Source organism: Mustela erminea, chromosome 7, assembly GCF_009829155.1.
Source record: "Mustela erminea isolate mMusErm1 chromosome 7, mMusErm1.Pri, whole genome shotgun sequence".
In the NCBI taxonomy this organism is placed as follows: Eukaryota; Metazoa; Chordata; class Mammalia; order Carnivora; family Mustelidae; genus Mustela; species Mustela erminea.
This window is the reverse complement of record NC_045620.1, coordinates 135,820,759-135,848,438: the sequence shown is the minus strand read 5'-3', so window position 1 is coordinate 135,848,438 and position 27,680 is coordinate 135,820,759. Positions and strand designations below refer to the sequence as shown.

The window sequence follows — 27,680 nt, the reverse complement described above, 5'->3', positions numbered from 1 at the left end:
TGATTTAGCAAGACAGTCTTTTCCTTTATCTCTTATGAAGAAAAAATACCATCCTTCTTAAACTCATCTGACAGCCAGTCAAGAATTGTTCATTCCACGCGGGTCCTGCCACAGCGTCATACAACTCTGGAGGGAAACTGAGGTCTGGCGGGACATGGACCAGGCCCCACTACACCTCAGTGTGCTCGCAGGAGATGCCTCGTGGGTCTACGGGCTCAGGCCTGGGCAGCAGGTGGAGAGTTCCAGCCGGGGATGCTCGGGGGGCCGGCAGCCCAGGAAGGAGCAACTGGACAGCAAAGCCAGGAGGATAGACCTCCCATCCTGGTCCTCCAACAGTTAGCCCTGTGCTTCTGAGTGCCGGGCACACAAAGTGGGGTGGGGGTGCTGCCAGGAGCCCCGAGGACACCAGCCAGGAACTTCTGCCACTCCTGGGGGCCTTTTCAAAAAACACCTGAAGCCAGTGTCGTGATTGACTGAGAGTAATCACACTCTCCCAAAACAACTTCGAGCAGCACAGCCCCAAGATGGACAGCAGGGCAGGTGATCGGTACAGGCTGTTAGGACGGGAACTTGCAGGAAAAGTCTCCGAGTGTGAGTTACAAGGCCTACGGCAGAAAGTCAAGCTGGCCTGGCCCTCGGCAGCCAAGAGGGACCCTGGAACCCAAGGCAAAGCAAGAAGGGACCCAAGAGGAGTCACCATGGGGTCTGGAACACAGCAGAAATGCTACAGAGTAGCAGGGCTATGGGTCGGGACGCGTGCTGGGGTCAGGCAAGGAAGGGGCCAGAGCGTCCTCACTGGAGGAAGTGGCTAAGCCGTCTAAGCAGAGCTGGACAGGTGGCCGGGAACCGGGAGCCCGGCCTGCCACCCCTGGGATCAGATTAAATTGTCTGCACCAGCCTGGACAAAGTCACCGGCTCTCCGACACGGAGCAGGGGCTGGAACGGAGAAGGCAGCAGGGACACTTGCAGGAAGGAGGGTGCCAGGGTGGGCAGTGGCCAGAGCCGGCTCGGGACCACATTTCCCCAAAGGTCACTTGTGTCCAGAGTCACCTCTTAGGTCCTCCCTGGCCCTCCCTTTCTCTCCGCGGGCTTCCCAAAGCCTCATTCTGCTTCCCAGCCTCAGGCTCCTGGAAATCGCCATCAGACACAGACGCACCTCAACCTTTATGCCGATCTCTTTTCTACATCCACGACTGCATGTCAGCCTCGGAAACCCCCGCGAGGCTGGCCTTGCTCTCTGCATCTTTCCAGTGAAGAGGCTGAGGCTGAGCAAGGTCACCAGCCTGCCCAAGGCCACCAGCCTGCCCGAGGCCACCAGCCTCCCCGAGGTCACCAGCCTGCCCGAGGTCACCAACCTGCCCGAGGCCACCATCCTGCCCGAGGTCACCAGCCTGCCCAAGGCCACCAGCTTGCCCGAGGCCACCAGCTTGCCCGAGGCCACCAGCCTGCCCGAGGTCACCAACCTGCCCAAGGCCACCAGCCAGTGAGTGGCAGTGGTGCAAATGTAATGGTCACTTTACGGATGCCGTGTCATCAAATCCCGTCTCGTTCCCTCTGAGGCCAGCGTTTATCTTCCTCATTCAGCCTCGGGAAACTTGGAGAGACTGAATAACTAGTCTATACTCCTCCAGGTAGATTCAAGCAAGAATCCATTCAGGTCACGTCTGAATCCGAAGCCAGTGTTCTCCCACTCGACCATGATCACCTCTAGCCACCGTCTCTCTCCCTGCTCCCTGTAAGTTGTAGGACCCCCCACCCCCGGCCCCCGAACAGTTTCAGGGAACATTCTGGGCCTGCAGGCTTGCGCTGGGTACCACTGGCTCTTTGAGTCAACACTACAGGAGCCGAGTGCGCCCCCTTCGCTCATGTCATCGACCCGCTAACTCTGCCACGCCCCCCCCCCCCCACCGTGTGCCACCACCCCAGCAAGAACCCTAAACTGGGCCCTGCACGGTGACACGCATGCTGGAGCTTCTGTTTACCGGCCCTTTGTCCTGGGAAGGGAAGATCAAGGGACAAATCCCTCGATGGCCTCTCCTTGGGACAAAACCGAGCACGAAATCCCTACTGATATGATAACTTTGGTGTGCGCACGAGAGAGAGAGAGAGAGAGAGAGAGAGAGAGAAGTCTGCGGAGAAAGAAGCTACCGGCCCTCCCCGACGAGGGCCCGTTGGAGGCCCTAAGACCACGTGTCTGCGGCTGCCTGCGCAAAAGACCGGCAGACCCCTCAGGCCCGGTCCCTTGGTCAACTCCGCATAAACCAGAATGTTCCACTCAGGATCACTACAGTAGGAGAAGGATACTGGACCTTTCCACATTTTGAAAATATGCCAGAACGCCAGATAATCGGGCCTGCTTGAATAACAATGAGGCTCCATTTTTCCATTTTAACCAGTTTCTTTCAGGCAGATGATGCAAACACGGTCTCACTCATGTGGTGAAGAAGAAGGTTAATAAAGCCACGTTTTTGTCCTAGCTTGAGACCCCTACGCAGCTGGTCCGTGAGGACCACATGCTGACGCACTCAGGTAAACTGAGGCCCTGTGGGCTTCCGCTCTGGCCATGGCAGGGCTCCAATGTCTGAGGAGCGGATGCAGGGCTGGAGGTAGGGTTTCTGCAAGACCATCGTGAGTGCCAAGAGCGGGGAAGGAGCCTGGGCCCTGGGCTACAGACACTCAGAGCTGCACAAAGGGGGCAGGCCAGGCACTTCCCGTGTCCTCTTGCCACCTGCGTGACCTTGGATGGGGCTGGACTTCACCTCTGTCCAGGATCCCGCAAGTAAACGTAGAGGAGGGAGAACATGCCTGATGGACTGTGTGTCCCCTCCAGGTGCCGTGCCCATGTGCGCCGTGACGGTGACCGTGCTGAGCTCGAGGGTAGCTACACACAGCATTTCCCACCGGAAACTGCACCCTGATTTCTGGACTCCCCCAACCTCTCCCCAGCTCAACAGAGGCGCGCACAAAATCAATCAGCAGATTACTCCCGCGTCCCGGGCACTGGCTGTGTTCGTTCAAGGCTCTCGCGTGTCCCTCACGATGACTCTCCTGCGTCTCTGGGTTGCAAAGTCATGGGGAAGGAAACAGAATCTGGAAAGTTGGGTCACTTGCATAAATAGGCTATGCTTGAAGACCCACTTCTAGGAACGAAGGTCCCATTCAAGGTAGGAGAAGCAGGTCCCGCTCAGAGAGCCCCAGTTCCTGCTTTTCTTCCCTTCAGCCCCAGCAGACGAGGCCAGCTGGTCCCACACGGCCACCACCCGCGGAGGTAGGCTCGGGTCTGGCACACACCATAGGACTCTGCCACATCGGCGCTCAGTAAAGAGTAGGCTGCAAGCTTCGGGCTTGTTCTGGAAGCACCGCCCATGCCAGCCAACTCCAGGGACCTGGGAAGTTAGGGACGAGCTCCAAGCTGGCCAAAGCCAGCCATGACTGAGTAGGTCTGCCTCAGGCCCACAAGAAGGCTTGGGCTGTCCTGCTGTTTTTCATTCACCGGTCGGTTTGCTTTGGCTTTGATCTCTAACAGAGCATGTCTATAGTGTTACTCTGAAGAGAAAGTGTCCTTTTTCTGCTGAGAAGGCCCCAGACATCTTCCTTTTTTCCTCCAGTGCACGACCAGGAGGTCCCACCTCAGGACTCAGAAGACAGGAAAAGACCAACGTTTCACTGAGGATGTTTCCAGCTGAGACGTTGCTCTTGTGGCTCTTTCAGATCCCAGGAGAAACACTCAGCTTGCTGCCGGAGATAATAAAGTCTGTTGTCCAATACTGAGAAACGACAGCGTTTGATCGCCAGAGCCCGGTGCTGCCCACGGCCCAGAAGCAGTGTATTCTCCCAGCATGATTCTGTTACTGGTTCTCATGGAACCTTAAACTTCTAACGACCCAGGGTGACCCGGTCTGACCCTCGATGTTGGTGACAACGAAACTGAAACCTGGGAAGCCGGGGCTGGACCAAGGTCACGGAGGTGTTGGACGCAGAGCCAAGAGTGGTTGGGCCTTCAGTCATTGCCTGTTGTGGGCTCCGTGGGGTCACCCCAGAGCTCACAAGTGGAGTCCCAAGCCCCAGTTCCTCTGACTGTGCCTGTATTTGGAGACAGGGCTCTCAAAGAGGCAATTAAGGTAAAATGGGGTCATGTGGGTGGGCCCTAATTCAGTATGACTAGCGTCCTTAAAAGGAGATAAGGACACAGAGCGGGAAGACCCAGTAAAGACATGGAGAGAAGATGGCCGTCTACAAGCCAAGGAGAGAAGCCTCAGTAGAGCCAGCCCTGCCAACACCTCGACCTTGGACTTCTGGCTCGTCTTTGTTAGGGCAGCCCCAGGACACAGCTACAGTGCCCTTCTCTGCTTCCCCATGACAAGGCAGCCATTTAGGGAGTGCTAGTTTGAAAGTACATCACTTTGCACACTTACTGAAATTAATGATACGTTGAGGGAAGCAGGTTTCATTAGAAACTGTTGTTCAGGAGAATCTCTGGGATGTTGCTCGTATGGGGCAGGTGGTGGTGATAAAGTCATGGAGATGGCTCTTCCAGGTGACTGGTGAGCTCTCTATGCAATTGGTTCCCAAAGAAGTCATCCAGAACGTTCCAGGCGGCAAGGACAGCCCTGGAGCGACTGTCTAAGGGCAAGAGTGCTCACTGTTAGGACAGGATCATTCAATTGTTTGAACAAAATATAGTGAAAGTTTCATGAGTTTTCTTACCTCTCAAGTTCAGAAATAGAGCCAGAAGTGAAGCCTGGGGAGATTTCGGAAAGACATATGGAGGCAGGCAAGGAGAAGGTTGGAAAAAACCAGAAAACTGCCCCACATGTGTGTCCGACAGAACTTTAATGACCAGTGTTCTGCAGACAAAGACGGCCATGAAGAAGAATGCCGTCGGTGACAGAGGCCACACACATGGGCTACAGGTCAACCTGCCTCCAACACTTGCAGGCTGTGCGGGTTTGGGCAAGTCCCCTAACCTCTCTGTGCCTCGGTTTTTCCATTATGTTTGTAAAGAGAACTCACAGTAGTGCTTGTCTCACAGGACAGCTGTGAAGACCCAGTGAGTTAAAACATGTAAAGCTCTTCTTAGCGCCGTGGTCGGCACACGGAAGCCGCACTCACCTTCAGTTGCGGTCGGGTCAGTCTCTCGGAGAAGCAGTTACAGGGAAACGCAGTGCGTGTTCTGATGAAGGGCTCTGGAAGCCCGGAGAAGAGAGCCTCTGTCTAGGCCACTACAAGCTGGCTCTGGCGGGCCAATCGGGGGCTGTGTTCTGGAAGAGAGACCATCCAGAAGACGAAGTTGGGGGACTCGAGAAAATATCACGCCCTTTGGGGAACCACAAGGAGTGTGTGGCCTCTAGAGCTGAGGAGGGCGCTGGGAGACAAGAGCAGAGAGGCTGAGACGGGTCGGCCACCAAAGCCCACCCCCGCCCCGTCGTTGCCCAGAGAATAGACAGAATGCCCGGGGCACGGGAGTCAGGCCTCAGCAGGGTTTGAAGCAGGACGTGGTGAGGTCCACAGAAGAGGGAGACATTCCCATGGCTCTGAGGAGGCCCACAGAAGGAAAGGGACTGCCCGTGGGGACAGACGTCCGGGCAGTGGCCACAGGCCCAGGTAGAAATGACAGGGGGTGAGGTGAGGGCCGTGGCCATGAGGGTGGCGGCCGAGGCAGAAGAACGGGGGCCCGGCAGAGGCGAGGCCGGGGGCAGCAGCTCATCTCCTCCCCCAGAGCACACAAAGCAGGCGGTGAGTGGGATGGGGCAGCGGGGACGTCAGCCTCTCCCAGGCTTCTTGCAGGATCCTCGGGTCCCTTCTCGCCCTTCTGCTACAGTCAGTCCGAGAAGGCGTGGGCTCGGGGCAGCACCGCCGTGGCCGGGGCTCCCTGGAGGACAGCTGCAGGCCTCAGGCCCAGCCGCGGCGGACGGCCCATGGGCAAGACACCCCTGTTTACTGTAGCAGCCCCTGAGACCCGGGGATCTGTCACACCGCAGAGCCCACCCAAGCACGCGGCAGGGGGATCAGAGCAGCGGTTGCGGGGCCGAGGACAGAGGCGAGTCCAGGAGGAGCATGTGGGCCCCGGGGGAAGCTGGTGCCACCGACTCGGGCAGGAGATGCTGGACATTAGGCCTCCGCTTGGACCGCAGACACGAGCATCTGGGAGCTCCCAGCAGGAAGCGGAGGACCACCGCGGCGCGTGTGTGAAACCCGTCGGGGAGAAGCCTGGAACCACAGCCGCGGGCTGGACGGGCGCAGGCTCCAGGCGGCAGCTGAAGTCCGTGGAAGGAAAGAGAGCATCCGGGTGTGTGTGGCGGACCGTGGGCGGGGAGCGCTAAGAGCTAAAGGGAAGAAGAGGCTGGAAGAAAGGCCATCAGCAGGGACAAGAGGGACCCAGCGAGGTGTCCCTGATGGAAAGACATTGAACACGAAGCAGGACAGAGCACGGCAGGAACAGGGAAGGGAACCAACCGACCCCGAGCACGGCCCCAGGGGGCTCTCGGTGCCCCAGGTGGAGGCCCGATGCGGATACTGCCTCCTCCCCAGGGCGCAGAAGGTGCCGGAAATCCAGGAACAGAGCGGGAACGCGGGCCGGGAGTCAACCAGCGGATAACGCTCGTGCAGGGAGACGGCAGGTGTTTCCGACAGCCCCGCCCCTGAGGCGCTAGTGCGGGGAGATAAGGCAGGTTCAGAAATAACTCACTGGAGGCAGACAGACGGGAACAAGTGCCCCCGAGCCCGGCAGATAATGAATGCATCAAGGGGCTTCCAAAGGGAGATGACCTCCAGCTGGAAGAGATCGGGAAAGAACCCTTTGAGGCAGGGCCCGTGGGGTCCAGGCCTAATCGCTGGGGGCCAGCGTCGCCTCCAGGTTCTGGAATGACGGTGTCTCTCCGTGGTCTCGCTCTGCTCAGCGGCTGCCACCGCCACAGTGAGAGTTCTGTGGCTGAACACCCTGTGCTCCTTGCGTGAACGACAGCATCGCGCGTGGAGTGCGGTCAGGAGAGCGGACTGGGGGGTCTCCACGGGCACTCCTGGGATGGTGGGAGCAAAAGGGGTCCAAGCAGGACCCCAGGACGAAGTGAATATTTATGCCACATGCAGTGGGCCAGACTGGCAAGGACCACGGTACCGGCTTTGGCGATTACAGGCCGTGCCCAAACACCTCAGCCCAGGCCGCTGTAGCCGGACACCACGAGCAAGACGGCCTAACCCAACATCTGTCTGCTGCTGGGCCAGGGCGGGAAGAGATCGGGCACCCGCACAGCCGGGTGCCGGTGAAGGCCCCTTCCCGGCTTACACACGCCACTTCCTTGCCCTGTCCTCACAGGGTGCAGGCAGAGATCGCCTCAGTGGGTCTCTTTTTATAAAGGTACTAACCCCATTCACGGGGACCCCACCCTCACAATCTAATCTGCTCCCAAAGACCCCAATCCCACTCCACGAGGGTACGAAATGAGGGGAAGAGCGGGACATAAGCCGTCAGTCCCTGGCACTCCCTGATAAACCCCCTGCTGGATAGTGAGGACTCCAAGACAGAAGCGTCACTTCCCAGATCTTCTGAATAATCAATCAGTTCAGAGCATGAAGGACGTATTTTTTTCTAAAAAAGAGAAACAGTTCACATAATGAATGGATAGCTGTTTATTTAGAAAAAATATAAACTTTTTAAAATAAAACGGAAATGGGCACAAAAATCAATCTTTTTTAAAGTCTTTCTTAAAGGTTTATTTATTTTGGGAGAGAGCGAAAGAGCATGTGAGCGGCGGCAGGGAGGGGCAGAGGGGAAAAAGTCTCAAGCAGACTTCCGGGGCCTGAGATCACAACCCGAGCCGAAATCAAGAGCTGGACGCTCAACGGACTGAGCCTCACAGGCACCCCAATCTCTAAAGGTATTTCTGCAGGACGCCTGGGTGCCTCAGTCCATTATGCATCTGCTCAGGTCATGATCCCAGGGTCCTGGGATCGAGTCCCACATCCAGCTCCCTGCTCAGCGGGGAGTCTGCTTCTCCCTCTCCCTACCCACTGCTCGTGCTCTCTCTCACTCTCCCTCTCTTTCCCAAATAAATAAATAAAATATTTTTTTTAATTATTTTTGCATCTCTTAGCTTGATTTCTTCACACTACCTTTTGGGGTCTCGGGTGAGAAAATAGAAGCATAAGGTTTAGGATCGACCTGAGGTCACAAAGCCAACTATGGAAGGACAGGCTTGCTTCCGATACAGCGCTGCGGGAAAGATGCCCACCATTCGAGAATCATAGCTCTAGCTGACTCTTGGGGAAGGGCTCAGAGGAGACAACTCCTAGGCGTTACTGCTTTGCTACTGTGTGCACTAGCCTCCCAACACAATGACCACGTCCAGGGTTGAATCCTTGAGCCACAGCCTCAACAAGGCCTGAGGGCCAGGAGTGAGGGAGGAGGGAGCCTTGCGGATTGCTCGTCCTCTACCTGCCATTGTGGGAGCCTACCGGGGTGTCACAGAGGGAGCTGAGCTCGGCACAAGGAACTTGCTAGAGTTGGATGCCACAGTCCCCAGGAGAGGCTGCCGGTCTCCCCAGTAAATCAAACCCCGCTTTCTGCCAATGCAACCTTCCTGCTTTACCCTCTCTGGGGGTCGGCATCCCCCCTCGCCCAATACCTAACTTCTAAACTTAGAACTCCTGTTGGTCTCCTCCTCCCCAAGCACACACACATCACAACCTGTGAGGGCTGCTTCCAGCCCCTATTCCTTCCATCCGCAAGAGCAATTTGCCCAGAGGTTACTCTCTGGAAGCAGAAGCATGTGGCCTGGTGTCTTTTGATTTGGGAGCCGATCAGCTGGAAAAAGGTATTTTGCAAGGCTCAGCGGAAGGAGACCCTCCCCTCCACTAGCCACTTCGCAGACATATGGCCTGCTTTCCCACCAGTTAGGAAGTGATTATTGGAGCAGCACAAACAGATTTCTTTGTCAACGTGGAGGTGTGATTTTCTCAGGTTTTGTGAGAACACACACGTACATATTTTTACCAACCCAATCTGTTTTCCAGCAACCCAGTGGCCGCAGGGTCTGGGAGACCAACGTGAATATTTGGGAGTCACAGAGGGTTGCCTGGTGAAGTCTCTAGAAGCTTCAAGCACACCTGAGCTGACAGGAGTCTGAACCGCCACAGAGGAGGCCCTCGGGTCAACAACTCGTGAGCCAGGAGGAAAGGTGGGCTGCCACGAGAAGCACAGGCCTGGAAGCAGGGGCCCCACGTCCACTCTGGGTCCGCGGACAGCCTCTCCCTTCCTACCTGCCCAGGCTCTCACCTGTGACGGGAAGGACCCCCCAAAGCTGCCTCGTGCACACACAACCCTACCACAGGGCTCCTCGGCGACATAGGGCCAGAACTTTTTTTTAATTCACTATTGCTGGTGTAGCACTAAGATCTCTTTGAAATAAAATTTAAGGCTTGCAAGAGACATTAGGGCAAAGAGAGCAGATGTGTTAAAGATACCACATTCCTTTATTTCCATTACATCCCTAATTACCTTGACAATCAAAAACTTTTTTGTGTTGCTTTACAGTATAGATCTGTGTTATCCGATATGGTAGCCAAATCACATGAGTTACGCTGCATTTTTATTAAACAAATTCAAAAATTTAGTCTGTCCTTTGCACCAGCCACATCACAAGTACTCAGTAGTTGCACATGACTGGTGGCTCTCATATTGAAGAGCGGAGATAAAGAACATTTCCATCATCACCGAAAACTCTACTGGACAGTGCTCGTAGAGACCCCCAAGGAGCAAAAGCCATTGGGGAAAGCACAGCGGGAAAATGCTGGAACCTGGAGGCGTTGGGTGGGTGGTAACTGGGTGGACCAGTAGTAAAAAGCTGAATCCTAAACCAGAATTGGGAGGCGCTATGGAGGCCACTGACCCTTGACATCTGTCGGGTCTGGGCAGCCGTTCCAAAGCAAGGCACCTGCCCAAACTCTCTGGAAAAAAGGCTAAACCAAGGTAACAAACTCTGTTGAAAGGACTAAAAACTACGTGTCTCCTTTACCTTGACAAACATGCCTTCTTGATAACATAAGAGGACAGTGTATTAGCTTGCTGGGACTGCCCTAGCAAGGTACCAGCAAACAACACAGTTCTGGAAGCTGGAAGTCTGAAGTCAAAGTATGGATGAGGCTGGTTCCGTCTGAGGGCTTTGAGGGATAAACAGCCCCATGCCTCTCTCCTAGCTTCTGGTGACAGCCAGCAAGCCTAGCATCCCATAGCTTATAGATGTCCCCATCACCATGTGGCGTTGTCCTGGCATCTCTGCCTTTACATGGCCCTCTTATGAACACACCAGTGGCATCGGCTTGGGGACTCTCTCTACTCCACTATGACTTTATCTTAACTAATGGCATTCTACAAGGACCATATTTCTAAAGGTCACAATTTGAGATGCTGGGCATTAGGACTTCAATACAACTTCCTTGGAGGACAAGGTAAGCCCTAAGAACCAGAATGAAGTTGGAGTTTGCAGACATCTCCGGGTGCTGCATCAGAACGCCACAGCACGAGAAGAGCCCCTGCTCCGGACCCTTCGGTTCCTTCCCACCCCCCCCCCCCGACTCTTCCATGGTTGAGAGGCCTTGTCATTGTTCCCTCCGGACCTCCCACACACCGACACCTCTCATTAGAAAGACCAGAGATAAAAGAGAGGAAATAGAGCAAAACTCAAAGGCTTAGTTCAAGAAGTCCCATGTTTGGAAAGAGAGTTTCAGAGATAGAGAAAGAAATCAAGGGAAACAGAAGAAAGAAAATCATCAAGATGTAATTTAAGAGGAGCCTGGGTTGTTTAGTCATTAAGCATCTGTTTTTGGTTCGGGTCATGAGCCCAGGGCCCTGAGATCGAGCCCTGCATCGGGCTCCCTGCAGGAAGCCTGCTTCTCCCTCTCCCACTCCCCCTGCTTATGTTCCCTCTCTGGTTGTGTCTTTCTGTCAAATCAATAAATAAATCTAAAAATTTTTTTAAAAAGATATAATTTAAGAACAATTCTGAGACCCGAGAGACATGAGTTTCCAGCCTAGGACCCACTGAGTGCCTGGCGTGATAGATGAAAACAGACTCACCCCAAGACAGTAGCAGGACATTTAAGAACACTGAGGACAAAAAGAAAATCCTACAAGCTGTCAGGGAGATAAAAATAGGTCTCATACAAAGGATCAGGAATAAAAATGACTTTGATTCTCAAGAGTAACCTGAATGCTAGATGACAATGCGACATGGTCTTCAAAAATCTGGGAGGAAACTACTTCAAAACCAGAAAGTACCAACTAAGCGTGAGGTACAGTGAAGATAGTGTCAGTCATGCAAGGTGTCAAAGTATTTACCTCCCACACACCTCAAGAAGCTATTAGATTTGTTCCACCAAAGGAAGAGAAAGAACTATGAAAACAGACATGAAACCCATCCCAAGACACAATCTAAGAGTAAACTTGGGACTTCCAAGCTTAGCTCCAACATGTAAATAGCTTGGGAGTTGTCACCCGCCATTCTTACAACAGGAACAATCTGGAAAACTGAAAAACATGACTTATCTGGGACTCCTCAGAGGCTGGTGTCGCAGGACAAACCACCACCCCTGAATTGAGAGAGACAAGGTATATCACAGCCAAGATCTTACATAGAGAGCCAAAGTCACAAACTGGAGTCATAAACTGGTAGGAACACGTAAGTGGTCATTTTGACAAATTGCTAGAGGCTGAGTGTGGACTAGCCTAAAAGAGGGAAACCCCCGGGGCTACAGGATTGGTGGGCTTTCACATTGTGGGGGAGGGGGAGGCTTAATCTCCAGGATCCCCACCAGGTTCTCATAATGAAGAATTAAGGAAGATCCATGCCATGGTTCTGGCAGGAGGAGGGAAGGTGGTCAAGTGTGATACTCCCCAAGCACTCTCCATGATAAATGCCAGTTCTCCAAGGAAGAAGACTGCCAGGGCTCTCCCAGCTGGGGGAGGGGCGCGTCCCCTCTAGTCTCTCCCTACTGCCTGCCAGGGAAATGGTGGGGGAACACTGGTAACAGTGATCCTTGCTTCACAGAAATAGATTGGGAACACAGACATAGCGTGCTGACACTAATCGAAAGAAAGCTGGAACAGCTCTATTAATTTCTGACAAAGCAGCAGACTTCAAAATAGGGAAGATTATCAGGGATAAAGAAGGGCCTTACATAATAATAAAGGGGTCAATTTGCCAAGAAGACAAAGAAGGCCCTAACATGTATACCCCTAATAACAGAGCATCAAAATACAAAAACCTACGGAAATGCAAGAAGCAAATACATCAACGGTCACAGCTGGAGATCGCAACTTTCAATCAGCAAATGACAAATACAACAGCAGAAAATCAGTAAGAGGACAGATGACCTAAAGGGTGAGTGTGAACTACTTGACATTTATAGAAGACGCCATCCAACAAGAGCAGAATACATTTCCTTCCACAAGAATATAATTCAGTTTCTAGGAAGGTGATAAACAGCAAAACTGATCTGAGTTATTAGAAGTCAGGACAGTGGTCACCTCTGGAGAGCAGGAGAGGGACAGTAATTAGGAGAGATATAAGGGATGCTTCTAGAATACTAGGAAAGTTCCATTTCTTGACAACTGCATGTACACCTTGTGATAATTCATCAAGATATGTATGTATTACGCTCTGTGTGCTTTTTTCTTTGCAGATAATGCTGCCGTCAATTTTTCCAAAGAGAAGCAGAGGACTCCCTGGGGACGATGGAGTTGTCTGGAGGACACACAGTGCAGATGCCCAGAGCGCAGCCAGCCCACTGCTCGGAGACTCCAGAATAAGTTACCCCAGGAGGATGAAATGGACCTGCTTCAAAAACATCTAGACTCGGAAGGAGAGGACAAGTGTCCCAAAGAGATGGAAATGGAGCCGTGTCTCCACAGATCGCAAAAGAGTGCAGATGCTCTCAAAGAACTTTCTTCTCTCATCAAGGAGAAAAGAGCAGGGCTAGGGAGATGGTTGATGAGTCTGGCCAGTACTCAGGGGATGCGGCAGACACAGGAAGAACTCCCAGGCTCCCTGGCGTTCTCTCGACCTGTAGAATGGAATCAAAGGAACAGAATTTTTTTTTTCTTTAACACGCTTCCTTTTATTAGGGTGTATTACCGATCGCCGTGTGACTGAGTGGGGCTCCTTTCAGGAGAGAAAACAATGTCTCTACTCAAATTTCTCCAGTTCCTCAAGACAGGAGTTAATTCCAAAGTCGGTTTCAGTACAGAGCTAATCACACCCATAACCCACTCGCTTTCTCTTTGCATTCCCCCCACCTCTGTGATGTTATAAATGGCTCATTTTCCATTTCTATAACGTTTCCTTATAATGGGCAGAAGTCAAGAGAGCAGAGAGAAATGAAATTATTAAATGGTCTCGACCCTCTTTCTCCATGTCCACATGTACTCATTCATCCGTCTTTTCGCTAAAGGTTTGTTGATGACTGTGAGAACGAACCAGTGAAGAAACAGACGATTTTCCTCGGAGCTGCCAGCTCCTAACAAAACGGAACGCCTTGACCTGCTTGCTGCACCTTTGTCCCTGTCAGCGGCTGATGGCGAAGAACCCTGAAATCGTCTAGCCGTAGCCGCCTACATCCGAAGGATGGGAGAGATACAGGCGAGGGAACTCAGCAACTGCAGAAATCAACCATGAAAAATCAGGAGAGTTTTCCTTTTCCTGGAAACATTTTTATAATTAACCTACAAACCTAAATTCTGTGGAAAAGAACCCAGTGCAAAATCCCCAAGTAGTAGTAAAATTCCCACTTCTTAGGTTCACATTTCAGGCCCGCCTCAATATTAACTTCTCATTTCCTCCTCTCCTATGCTCATCAGGAGTGAAATAAATACAATCTTCAAACCCGTGACCTTCAATTTAATCCCAGGTCTCAAGGGGGCTTTCCTGCCTTTGTAGTCTGGCCACCTCATTACACAGATAAGAAAACCCAGGCCCAGGGAGACAGCAAGTTGCCCAAGGTCACCCAAGGTCAGAGGTGCAGCTGGGACCAGAACCCAAGCCTGCCTGTGCCTACATTACCTCCACGAGAGGAAACCAAGTGGCTCGTGATGCCCGTGTCCTTGCAGCAACGTGATGACCCGGGACTCTGCACTCGCCCAGCCCCACTGCCAGCCCCGAGAGCTGCAGCAAACCTCCTCCGCCCCTCCTCAAAGTTCAGAGCTGCCCCTCCCTCTGCCACCTGCATTCGGCTTCACCTCCGGAGGAAACAGAAGCCCCCGCCCTGCTCCACACGGGCCCACCTCCGTCCTCCTCCCCCCGGCCAATCCCCGGAGCCCTCCGGCCCTGACCTCCCCCCTTCCCACTCCTCATGGCCCCCACGGATGAGTCACCTGGGCTTCCACCAGCCTTTTGCAGCTCACCGGCAAGCACGCAGGCTTCTCATCCTAGAACAGCACACACGTGCTCTAGGGCTCTCTGCCCTTCCCGGTCGGCCTCCTGTGAGAGCCGCCTGCCCCTCCCCGACCTCTCCCCTGCCTTCCCTCCCACCCCACCTCTGCCCACTGCCCCTCCCCACCCCCTTAACTCCAAAAGACTCTCCCTAGTTCTTTGCCCCTAACCTGTCAGATGAATCCCACTCTGCGGACCAGGACCACCTCTTCCAGGGAACCCTCTCCCCCCACCGTCGCCGGAAGAGCCCCTCTCGGGGTCTGCTTGCCCCTGGGTCGTCCTCCCTCAGCGCACCCGCCCAGCTTCATCTGCGGTAACCCTGCAGCTGGGTCCGGGCCCTCCTCTCTCGTTTCACTCTCTCCCTGGAGGTGAGCGCCCCCTCCACGGCCCCAGTTACTGTCCCGTACCCCAGCCCCCAACGTCCAGCCTGAATACACCTCCCAGACGCCACACGATCACCCCCAGAAACTTCACACTCACCTTTGCCATACCCTCCACACACAGGCTCCACTTCTCCCTGCCCTACAACCTGTCCCTCAATTTCCTCCCCTGCGTTGCTCACCCCTCCCTCCCTTGCCCACCAGTCTCCCTTTGTGCCGAACCGTCTGGACTTGGGGCTTCACACACGCTGTTCCCTCTATTGGAAACACGGTTCCTTCTTTGCCATCCCCTCCCCCAACTGTTACATGATGAGGCCCTAAGTCCCAGGTCTCAGCTCAGATGCTACGTCTTCCACGGACCTCTCCCATCTCCCCCAGGTGAGCAGCAGGAGCCCCTGCCCCCGGTCCGTACCTCCCCCCACGCCCCCCACCCTGGAGCTGACATGTGGGTTATTCAGTGCAGGAGAATGTGAGACCGTGTCTCCCTTGCTTGTCATGACATTCTCAGCTACAAACACAGACCTGGTTCAGAAATGTTCCGGTTGGTTCAACCCTTAGTTGCGCAAAACAGATGTTCACCTCACTGGGTTGGCCTCTAAGCCAGGAGCACCTGGAGGACAGAGACTCGTGTCTCTCCGTGTCCCAGAGCCTAGAACACAGCAAGCTTTAGTGAACACGGCTTCTGGGCCACTACGGCTGGAGGGAGCCGGGGTCTGCTGGGCTAACCAGGGCGCCACGATCCACCTGTGGCCAGGGGAAGACGAGCAGCGGGGCTGGGTGATGGTGATTTGGGCCAATTTCACATGAGTCCCTGAGCCTCAAAGAAATGAGTTCAGACTGATGACGTCAACTCCATTTTCAGCAGAAACGCAGCATCCTGGCTGCAGGACAAAGTGCCACAGGGAGGATCTACCGGAATGGGGCCTCCTGTCATCAGACCTTCCCGTGCTGCCGGCAACAGGTCCCTGGTGAATGCCCAATGCTTTCATGAGACCAGAGTAACAGGGGCCCGACTGCCTGCCTGGCTGACCTTCAGAGCAGCCACCAGCCCGGGCACCGGGGCAGAACCCTGGCCTCGAGCCCCAGCCACATGTGCGATGCCGCAAACTGTGAAGAGCCGGGTGATGACCTTCGGGCCCCGGGCTTTGCCGGCAAATTCTGCCACCATGTCCCCGTCCACAAAAGGCTGCCCCAGTGGGGACCCACCTTCAACTAGCTGCCCTGAAATTGAATTAGCCTCTGAGAACACAGCAAGCAAGCCCCTTTGGCAGAGTCAGGACACAGAGAAACCCTAAAAATCGAAGGTGTGATCCAAGCCGCTCAACCCGAATGTGTGCACCTGCTGGAGGGGCCGAGCGCGGGCTGCCACCCGCCAGCCCGTGGATGGCTCCCAGCCCGAGCTGCTTGCTGTCCTTGCTTCCCCTCCCTGTCACCACCCCTCACAGGCAGCATTAAAGCATAGGGGTGAGAGTCACACGCACCCCAGCGAAACACCATGTCACTCTCCTGGGAGCACACAGCCCCCTGACGCTCTGGAGGGGGCGACCCTGGACTGGAGACAGTGGAGCCCAGGTAGCAATCAGACTTCTGGAGTTGGCAGAGCCTGACCAGTGACCTCGATTTACAAGCTGCTAGTCCCGGCTGAGTTACATAACCTCTCAGATCATCAGGTTCTCATCTTTAAAATGGGGATAAGGATGGAACCAACCTCACAGGCATAAGAAGGGGGGCACATCACTTGTGCATGGCAGGGGTGACTTTGCTCTTCTCTTGGTATATTGGCCGTATTTTTATTGTCCCAAACAAACAGAATGGGTTGGTTTCGTGTCCTTTTGGCAGACCCAGTATATTTCCATCAGTTGCATGTTATCTCCTGCCCTGGGAGAGGCCAAGGGGAGAGGAGGGCCCCTACCTGCCACAGCCAAGCTTAGCCCCAGCGAGTCCCTCCTATTCACTGAACAGATACTGGTTGAGGTTCTGCAATCTAGTAGGGAGAGGGAGATAATGAACGATAAGCTCAAGACATAAATAAGTTATGTAGTAGGTTAAAGGTCCCGTGTATTCTGGGGGGAAGGAGCGGGGAAGGGGAATGGGAGGAGGGGGTGGTGGGGGCAGGTTGTACATTAAATGGATCAGTCAACATGGACCTCACTGAGAGATGAAGTTAGAGCAAAGCCTGGAGTCAGTCCGAGAGAAATCTGTGCAAAGACCTTTCCAGATGGTGGAGGGAATTGCTGGAACAAGGCTTGGAGAGGAGAGCATGCCCAGCACGTCTGCAGATGCCTCCTCAATACAGACATCTGGTCTGCTCCTTGACCCCTGGTTCTCATTCTAGGCATCTTCCAGCAGCCATGATAGGGCTAAGCCCTGTTCACAACAGTCCAAGCCTGGCCATGTCTCGTCGCTGAGGCCTTGCCTCCCTGACCTGCCCAGATGTCTCTGTATCACCTACTCCTGCGGGGAGATCCCTCAGAGGGACCTGCACTCCAGGACATGCCTCTTTGCTATCGCCGGCCCCGTGCTTACACCCTGATCAGCCTGCGGTATTAGACCTCCTCCTCCAGCCTCCAATGGGGTTTCATCCCAATGGCCTCTTCAGGTCCAGCAGAAGGTCCTACTGCAGGGGTCCATGCACCAACCTCTCTTCAGATACTGTGGTTAGTGAGGTCATGCAGCCAACCCTCCCCCATCACAGCTCACAGCCACCAGGAGTGCTGGGTGCAGTGGAGGTAGCCTTAGAAAGGGAGGGCTCATGGGTAGTGAATGGAAGTGGTTGGGTGGGTGGAGGTGTGCATGGACAGATAAAGGACAGATGGATGGCTCACAGATGAGCTGACTCCAGCAAAGAAAAACGGCCCTATACTTCCCCAAAAAGCATTCTGAAGAAGAATGTTCTTTCATCCCCAAAGCACTTTTTCCAGAAACCCCACCCCCACAAATACAGCCGCCTCAGTTCCCAGCCCTCCATGCCAGACTCACAGCCAAAGTAACTTCACCGACCTCCCTAAGCCATTGGTTGTGGAGCTGGGGACACTTCATATATACTCCTCTAGCATCTGGGTCCCAACTAAGGCCGGCCAGTCATCTTCAGATCCTTTTTAGCACTAGAATTATTTCTTCAAAGAAAGTTCGTGAAAAACCCCAGGAGACAAAAAAGAAATGTGAAGCTGGTCTAATGGAAGAGTAAATAAGGAACGCGGCTAGAGCACCAGCCCTTACACCATCCAGTCTACCCCTCTGCCCTGGACTCCACAAAGCAGCCTTTACAAGCCAGTCAGGAGACCCAGGGGCTCCAGGAGAAGCAAGAGCTCCTGGTGGCCTGTGGCTCATGGCTAGAGCAGAGTTACAGGAGATGGCTGGAGACTGTGGAGAGTGGAGTCTACGCGGAGTGTGTGTGTGTGTGTGTGTGTGTGTGAGCGAGAGAGAGAGAAGGGGAATGTGTGTGTGAGAGACAGAATGTGTGTGTGAGACAGAATGTGTGCGAGGGAGATTGTGTGAGTGTGTATGTGAGAGATGTATGTGTATGAGAGACAGAACGTGTGTGAGAGAAAGAATGCTTGTGAGAGGGAGAATGTGTGCGTGTATGTGAGGGAGACTGTGTGTGTATGAGAGAGACCTGTGTGTGAGAGACAGAATGTTTGTGTGAGAAGAGAGGGTGTGTGTAAGAGAGAGTTTGAGTGTGTATGTGAGACATATGTGTGTGAAAGACAGCATGTGTGTATGTGTTAGACTGTGTATGAAAGAGTGTGAGTGTGAAAGGGTGTGTGAGAATATTAGTGTGTGAGTTGAAAGGATGTGTATGTATGTGGGAGTGGGAGTGTAAAGTGTGTGAGTGTGAAAGGGTATGTGGAAATGTGAGTGAAGGGGTCGTGTGAGTGTGCAGGTTATGTGTGACAATGCGCTTGAGAGAATGTGTGAGTGTGAAAGTGTGTGTGTGAGAGAGAGGTTGCGAGTCTATGGGTGTGAAAGGCATGCCTGAGTGTGTAAGACCGTGTGTGAGTGTGCACGGGAGCGTGTGTGGGCGTGTGAGAGGTGGGTGTGCGTGAGGAGGAGGGAGCTGACCCTTCAGGGTAGACCTTCACAGGCTCGGCGCCCGCGGGCGCGGGCGAGACCGTCTCCGCGAACGGCCATAAACCCGAAGGTAAACGGGCGATCCTCCGTCGCAGGATCTTTCCGGGCTGGGCGCGGCGCCATAAAGCTGCGGCGACCCCAGCGCAGCGGCCACACGCGGGAAGGGCTCGTCGTCCCCGCCGCGGCCCCATAAAAGCTTCTCCAAGGCCGAGCGTCCGGCTGCCGGCGCGGGTCACGGCCGGGTCTCGGTGACTGGAGGGCGGGGAGACGCCGGGGGCGCCCCGGGGGGGGGAGGTCGCCCCGGGGGGGGGGGGGGGTCGCCCCGGGGGGGGAGGGGCATCCGTGGGCTCGGGTCAGGCCAGCGGCCGCGCAGCCTCCCCCGCGGAGCCGAACCCCCGAGGCCGCTCGCCCCCGCGGGCCGCTGGCCGGGAGCCCGCGCCTGCCTGGGCCGCGTCTCGGGCCGCGTCTCCTCCGCCCTCAGAGCCGCCGGGACTCCGCGGAGCCGCGAGAGTCTGAGCAACTTTCTAGAAACCTCCTCAAGCACGCGGTCGGCCGTGGCCGCGCCAGCGCCCCCGCCCCCGCGTGGAGGAACCCGGGCGCCGGCCTGGACCCGGGGATCCTCCGCCGACGGAGCCGCCGAAGGAGAGCCGAAGGGCGGCGGCCGCCACCCCTCCGTGAACACGACGGCTCGGGGCGGGAGACGGGCCGCGCAGGCAGCCCCCGGGGGCCGGCGCCGGGCCGAGCCGCTCTCCCCGGAGCAGCCGGAGCTGGGGGGCTCAGCTGTGTCCCGCGGCCGGGACCCACGAGGGGCGGTGGGCGTGGGGCTCCCTCGGGGCTGCGGCCGGGGGCGCCTCACCGGAGCGAGCCCGGGACAGCAGCCCCAGACAGGAAAGCGGGTGGAGGAGGAGTAATAGTTTCCTTAAAGATAGCAGGAGGGTGGAGAAGTGACAAAGCGACCTTCTCGCGAGCCCCGACAGACGCCAGGCCCCGGGTCAGATGCCTAGCACCTTCCTAAGTGTCTTCTGAGCGAGACCCTTGGCACCCGTTGGACAGATGAGGGAGCGCAGGTCCAGACAGGTTAAGACACTTGCCTACAGCTACCCAGCTCATACGTCCAACGCTGCGACTGAACCCATCCAGACCATCAGTGGACCAGTTGGGGGCACAGAAGACGGGCACAGAGAGCCACAAGGGCCTGTCCTTTGTGGCCCAGGTGTCCCACTGAGTATGTGAGGACCTTGTTCCCCATGCGGGAGCTTCCCCGGCAGAGTGGGATGGAAAAGCACAGAGCTCCCTCAAAGGACACCCGAGATCATGCGGCGGGCCAGCACCCAAGGTCTAAGAGTCACGGGGCCAAGTTCCCAGTGTCCAGGACACAGTGGGCCTCCACTCTGATAACATGCTCTGTCCAGCAAAGGACTGCATCTGCCCACAGTTATCCTGTTTTCGTTTTGTGATCATGAATTCACTGAGCTCTCGTCCAGTCGCGCCCGGAAAGCTGAACTTCCACAGCCCCGTGGCCTCACCCACGTCACACAGAATGTGCAGACACTGTCAGCCGCAGAGCGAGGGGACCAGAGAGTCGGCTGGCCAGGGCGAAGTCAAGACTGGAGCCCCAGGAGCTAGCGATCGGCCCCTGGGGCCCAGGAAGTGGACAGGCACCAAGACCCAGTCTAAAATCTCTACGACCGACTCAACATCAGCCCCTCACGAGGGACTCAGAGCGCTTATCAGAGGAACAGGGGACACGGAGGTGGGCGGCTGGGCACTCGTCCCGTGGCCAAGCTGGCCATTCAAGGGCGATGAGTAAACCCTCCACAAAACCGTTATCTCTCATAGGGAATGACGTTTGGGAGACAAGCTCTTTTTGAAAAAGCCCTAGGGCTGATGCTTTGCATCTGATTTGAGAGAAAGACCTTTTCCCCAAAGTGTTTCTGAAATAGAGACAAGACAAACACCTTCACTGTGATTCAGTCATGTTCTCTGTGCCTAATTAATGAGCACGTACCCCAAGAGGTTGAGAAGTGTCGCCTATCACCTCTAGATTTTTTAAAGTGTGAGAACATCCAGACACCAGCGTGCTTCTAATTTCTGCTTGACACGTCAGGGCAGCAAATTTTTAAAATGAAAAATGTGTCACAGTCAAACTGCCGTTCCCTCCCTACACTAACCACTGGTAGTCTTCATGAATCCAGAGTCCCGCTCTCTCCGGGCACACACTGGCAGGTGCTGGGACAGCCCACCCATCAGACCACATTTTGCCACAGGCACAGCCAATGCCCGGCGGGGAGCCGCTTGATAAATGTTGATAGGAAGCCGGCTCTGGCCCAGGGTAAGCCCTTCACTGTCCTTGGCCTCCCTGCCACCTGCAGAAAGGGGACAGCCCAGCACAGGGACGACACAGGCCTGGATTCCTGCCCACCACACACTTGCTGTGAGAATAAAGACACCTAGCATAAAATGCTGATTTTATCTCTCTTACCTTAATGGTCGTTTTACGGGAATACAAAGGCAGGAGGCAAAACATGTATAATTAGTGTCTCTGAACTTCATACTTCGATTTAGAATTCATGTTAAAGGATGCTGGACTGTCCTTATCATGTGTTAATAGCCTTATGGCGGGGGGCTATACTCCCCTTTAAGGATCCAGGGAGCAAGACTTGTACTCGTCGTGATGGAGTAAGTGCAGACGACTGTGCTCTCTCGGGGACGCTGGGATGGGTTTCACTGATTTCTCCACTAAAAAGTCTCAAAAGTTTATTTTCAAAAACGATTTACTTTTAGAAGTCCTCATCTTTGGCTGTACCTAAAAAATGATCAGCTTCATCCAAAATGATGTATTCGTTGTTCTAGAAGCTGCAGGTGCCCAGGGACCCACTGTGAGATGCACGGAATGAGGCCCCCGAGAAAACAGGTAAAAACCCAGAGCAGGATCAGGGGACACTTGGGAGAAGCTTCCAAGAGTGAAAAGTGTTCTCCCAAGGAAGCCTTGCTGCACCGTGGCCGCTGCTCCACCTCCCTGGTCCGCGCCCCCATCTCCAACCCCGCCAACTCTGCAGCTGCTCCCTCCACCTCCCGCAGTACTAACCTGTCCTACTCGTGGTCTCCAGCCGCACACAAGGCACCTTCTCAAGACCACGGGGCTCTTTCTAAACCCCGGGTGATCTACAGCACTGGTGGTCGTGCCCAGATAAGAAGGGAACCCAGGAATCTCAAGGCGTCCCAAACTGAGGCCACACCTCGCTTATACCATGAGTCCACGGGGGGAGGGGCTGGCCACACAGGTTCCAGGTGTGGAACCCAGCCTTGTCAACACGTGGCTTCCAGGGAGTTCTGCTGGACGATGAGAAGAAAGCAGAGACCACATGTCAGCGCTGCTCACGGCCTGCTTGCTGGCTGCCACTGCCCCATGTCCCGCCTGGGACAGAAGACTTCCCGAGTCCCCAGGGAGAAGAGAGCCGGGAAGCTGGCCCATGCCGCTCTGGTCCTGCCTGTGAAGCCAAAGCTTCTGAGCTTCCCCTTCTAAATAGGCCCTTCCCTCAGGCTGTCCACCGTCGTGGCCTCTGTGCAGACCTGCCTTCTGCTCCTGCTTGCCCCTCAGCCTCAGTGGGGCTCCTCCTCATCCCAAATGCCCTCTGCCCACAGGCTGGGCTCCACAGCCCACATCCCTGCCGCCAGCACGCCCTGATGTGGGATCCTCTCAGCACCTCCCCGTCCCTGGCTGGACTAAAAACGCTTAGGACAGACATCGGACCTCCCTCCTGCCTCCTCCAGCCCCAAAGCACTCCTCCCAGAGCCTGCAGGCCTATCTGTCCAGCTTCCGGAGCCCCGTAAACACGCACCTGCTGCACTTGTTCCCGAGAGTCTGGAAGGAATTGTCCCTAAGCTGGAGGGTCACGCGTTCACTGGACAGGCAGGTGCAAGAAAGCCATGGCTCTACGTGGAGCTGCTGGAGTCCTGCCACCAGGCGCACCGGCATGAAGGTTCCAGGACCTGCCAGGCTACAGATTCTCCACTTCCTGGACACAGGCATGTGGAGAACCATTCCCTGAGACATGTCACAAGAAAAGATGTCACCCGGTATATTCATTTTCAGTTGCTGCTCTCACAAATTATCACAGACCAGACGGCGTCAAACAATACAAATTTATCACCTTACAGTTCTGGAGCCAGAAGTAACAAAAGGGTCTCCCTGGGCTAAAAGCAAGATGTTTACAGTCTCGTTCTCTCGGGCACTTCCAGGGCACAATCTGTTTCCTCGTGTTTCCCAGTTTCTGGAGGCTGCCCACGCTCCTTGGCCTCTGGCCCCTTCCACCGTCAAAGCCAGCAGTGGCCATCGGAATCACATGCTCGCTCCCGCAGTGACTGTGACAGGCTTAGGGAACCTTGTGACTACACCAGGCCCATCTGGGTAATCCAGGACAATCTCCTCATCCCAGTATCCCTGACCCAACTGTATCGGGGCCATGTCCGTGGACTCTTAAGTTCACGGAGCTTAGGGTGTGGGTGTCTTCGTGTCTGCCGACCTCGGTCCAAGGAAGGTGTTCCCCTGGGACATGCCGTGAGTCAGGGGACTCCCACCGCTCCCGGCCAGTGGGGTGGCCTCTGGGCCCACCCCGTGTCATCTTCGTGATCACTGAGCAGCACCGCCTGGCAGCCGTGGGCTTAAGGACCTTCCCGGGAACTGGGGTCCCATGCGGCACAAGCAGAAAGATGGGACGGTCTGCTGGAGGCAGCATTTCTGCTGCTCTGTGAATCACATGAGGGAAAGAGCTGGAAGGGGTGGGTCTGAGGAGTGGCCACGGCTCCATGAGGGAGAGGAGGCTGGAGGCCCTGCGCGGCTCTGGTGGAGGGAAGCCTCGGGCAGCAAGGACATCCTGGACATAGAGGAGGGTCTCAGAAACGGAGGAGAGGCTCAGAGTGGGGTGCTGAGCCCTGGGGGCCTCCAAGACGCCAGGCCTCTGTCAGATTGATGGTGGGACAGACTCTTGCCGCACACCCTGGAGGGTGGGGGCGGGGGCGGGGCACTGTGGGGCGAGAAGCAGAGCCGCCCTCTGCAGGGGACGTGGGAACAGAACGGAGCTGGACGCACCATAGTGGCAAGCAAGGGAGGCTCTCGCCTGAGGCTCGGCCTCCGCAGGACCAGCTCCTGGCCCAGAGTCCAGACCCTCTGAACACAGAGACATTCTTTACCATTTCAAGACTCCAGGAATCCAGAGTCAGCAGTGCTGGGATGGGCCGACATCCTGCAACACCGACCAGGCTGCCCCACCGGCCAGAGGAAAGCACCGTCCTCTCGTTCACAGAGCCCACGAGGCCGTCCAAGGCCACACTGCCGGGTCACTGTGGTGTGGGCTGGCTCCCCTGCTCCTGCTTTGTCCCTGATGACCGCCTGAGAGGGGCAGACCCAGAGGCGGGATCTAGGCCCCCTGTTTCCTGCCAGAGCCTGCAAGCCTCCTCTCCGGCAGCTTCAGGAGGCCCCGGGGGAGGCATCAGGAGCCCCATGCCTGGCTCAGCCACTGTTTCTAGCAGCAAAGCGTCTGCCGGCCAGTTAACCTCCCTGAGCTGTGGCTCCCCCCACCCCCGCCCGGAGACTCGGGTCGGGCAACTCCCAGCTCACAGAGGCGGCAGGATGGCCCTGAGCCCTCCCTTCCCCTCACCTTTCTCCTTCTCCTTACCACCAAGTTCAGATCACGCCAGACTGATCTTCCTGATCAGCCCAACTAATTTCCCGTCCTGGCAGTTTCCAAAGCAAAATGCCTTGTTGTTTCGGGGGCCGCGATCTGAGCTTCCTGTGGTCTTCCCGTGTGGGCCGCATGGCAGCGGGGGCGGGTGAGGAGTGGGGTCAGCCCGAGGACCCTGGCTGGCTCGGCCCATTGCAGTGGCACAAACAGCGTAATGATTAACCCCCGTCCAGCGCCGTCAGCCTCCCACACACATTCATGAGATGCTAACGGCTCCGGCTCGCTCCGCAGAGCTGGCCGCTCACATTACAAGAGGACCGACATACTTGGCTTCTGAGTCACTCACGGACACGATCTTTCATGCCTTTGCAGGGCGATCTCTCACCAGGAATCACGGATGATGTATGTGTCAACAACCCCTGTGCCAGCTTGACTTCCCAGGGCCTCCCGTGCACCCCTCCTGCCCCGGGGCTGTCTCTGCTTCTCCCCTCTCCCATCCTTGCCTCTAACCCAGATGCCCTGGTTCTCCTTGGGCACCGCAGCCCCCTCCCAGACAGCAGCCCGCAGCCACAGCCCTTGACACCAACCCAGTTCTTCCCTTCCCCCACCGACTCCCTCTTAACACCCCTGAGTCCTAAACGGACTCTGCATTTTCTCCCTCCTCCGGGGCGCCTGACTGGCGTAACAGGGAAAGGCCGCTCACTCACCCTCATGGATCCCTCGATGAAGCGCAAATACTCTCGACCCTCTCCTCTTGCTCCTGTGCTTTTGCCTGCACTTAGGCTTTGCAAGCTCCCCCTATGGGTGGCCCCAAACTTCAATCCCTCCTCGGGTTCTCAAGATCTTGCAGCATCGGGGTCCAGCGGGATGCGGACAGCAGCCCTCACCTCTTCAGCCTCCCCCGCGAACCTAATATGGAACTGTTCAAGGACACAGCCGAAGCGAGGTGAAAACTTGGTGTATTCCATTTCCCACGGCTCCCATGGCAAGTTCCTACACACGGGGTGGCCAAAACAAGAGATTTACTTTCTCTACAGTTCTGGTGGCTAGAAACCCGAAATCAAGGTGTCAGCAGGGCTGTGCTCTCTCCAAAGGATCTAGAGCAGGATCCCTCCTTGCTTCTTAGCTTCTCTGGTTGCCCAGAACCTTTGACTTGAAGGCCAATCCCTCCAGCCTCCGCCTCATCACGGGGCTCTCCTGACCTTCCCTGTGGACGTGTCCGATGTCCCCTCTTGTCATAAAGACACCCGCGGTTGGATTAGGACCACCACCATGACCTCCTCTTACTTCGGTTATATTTGCAAAAACTCTAGGCCCAAGGCAAGTCACGTTCACAGGTACCAGGGGTTAGGTTCTGAACTTACCTTTTCGAGGGACACAGTTTCTTCTAGTCCCATATCTGCCTAAGCCTAGTTTTCTTATCTTGAAGATAACACCCCCCCCCCCGACATCCCCTCCCCGCCCCCCACCAGGAGGGAAGGGTGAAAGCAAGAAGGTAGAGCCCAGATACTTCCTGGCACAGATTTCTCAACCTTTTTCCCACAAAACCCACAAGACTTTCTGGCAGGAATAACTGCGGGTCCACCAGCGGCTTCTCCTTCTTCCGTCTTTCTCTCTCCTGAAAATGTATCAGAGCGAGAGTACACACTAGACAAAGCCTGGAATTGGTGCTTACTTATACATTTTTTTAATTAAGGAATCATTGGCAAACTTGGCCACTTTGCAAGGAATAACAATTTTCTTTGAAACATGGATTGTCCTGAAACAATCCAGAACCATCCGTTGGGGTAGAGCACAGAGTTATGTTAACAAGCGTCCGGCCGCCCCACCTTCCACAGGGCCCACGGCAGCAGAGCAGTTCCTTGAGGACTCAGGTCTAGGGTTGGACGGTCCGGCCGAATCCCAACTCCCCGTGAGTCGGCCCCACCGCTGCAGGCCGGTCCCGTCAGCCATCTGAGCCTCGGTCTCTCGCCCATGAAACACGGGCACCCGCGTCGTGGCGTGGAGTTTGCCTGGGAGACAGGACGCACCTGCAGACACTGAGCGCCGACCCGTTTGCTGCTGGAGCTGGGCAGTCCCTTCCCTGCCTGGTGGAGACCCCCACATGGAACCCGAGGTCGAGGCCAGAGGTCTTCTGTTCAGTACTTGAAGGTCTTGCTCAACTCAACAAGAGGCCATTGGCTGAGTGTTTGCCGGGCCTTGGGGACTCCAAAAAGCCACCTGGGGTCAAGTCTCTGCAGAAGCTGGAGATCAGGGACTGGGATCTCGGAAGACTGAGCTGGGGTCAGAGCCGACACCCAGCTAAACAGAGGAAATGGCTCCCTGAGGGCCCCTCATCTCCCAGACATGCCTCCGTCCCCCACTGCTGCTCAGAGGGTACTGAGATTTCGGGGAGCTCTACAGTAGAAACCCTGTCCTGGGATTCCTAGTCGGGCCATGACTGCAAACATGTTTCTAACTCCAGTGAATTCAAACTGATTTGTTCTGAAAATGCCACGGGAGGATTTGAGAATTCGAAGACTCCGGGTGGTTGGGAATTCAGACCAGCTGCGTTGGGCCCTCTGCGCCCCCCAGGGTCTCTCTGTGCCCAGTTGGCCTCCGAGGGTCCCCCGGCCCCCAGGGTTCCTCTGCCCGTATTCCCTGTTTTTAAAGCATGTTAGAGACAAAGCTGCCGACTTCTTCCTTCGCTGCATTCCCCTCCCTCGCATTTCTAAAATGCTCTCTGCGTCTCCGTGACCCGCATTGCTTCTGTTGACACTGCACGAAACTGGAGGCTTTGGGGAAAACTGATAAGACAGACAGACAGACGCACGAAGGAGAGAGGAGCTAACATCTTGGTCGGACGCTGACGCGTGGCCGGTGGGAAATGGTCCCGCAGCACAGGGCGCGTGACCCGGAATCGCGGCTGCGCAGGTGCCGACCTCCTCCTTCGGTGCCGTTCATGCGGCGTCTCCGGGTCCCGATCTTTCCTGCGTGGTCCGGTCCACTTCATTAGCCGCGTGTTGCTCTCTCCATGCGGGCAGGGCTGGGTCTTGTTTTGTTGGTGAGGGACTTTGTTCCCTTTTATGGAAAGAAAAGTTTTTCTCGCGCGGTAGATGGGAAAGCGAACAGACACAGTAAAA

General features: G+C 55.5%; 1 pseudogene; it reads right to left on the bottom strand.

The window, feature by feature from the left end:
• Positions 1 to 25,955, bottom strand: part of LOC116596233 — a 77,290-nt pseudogene extending 51,335 nt beyond the window's left edge.
• Between the last annotated feature and the right edge of the window lie 1,725 nt (positions 25,956 to 27,680).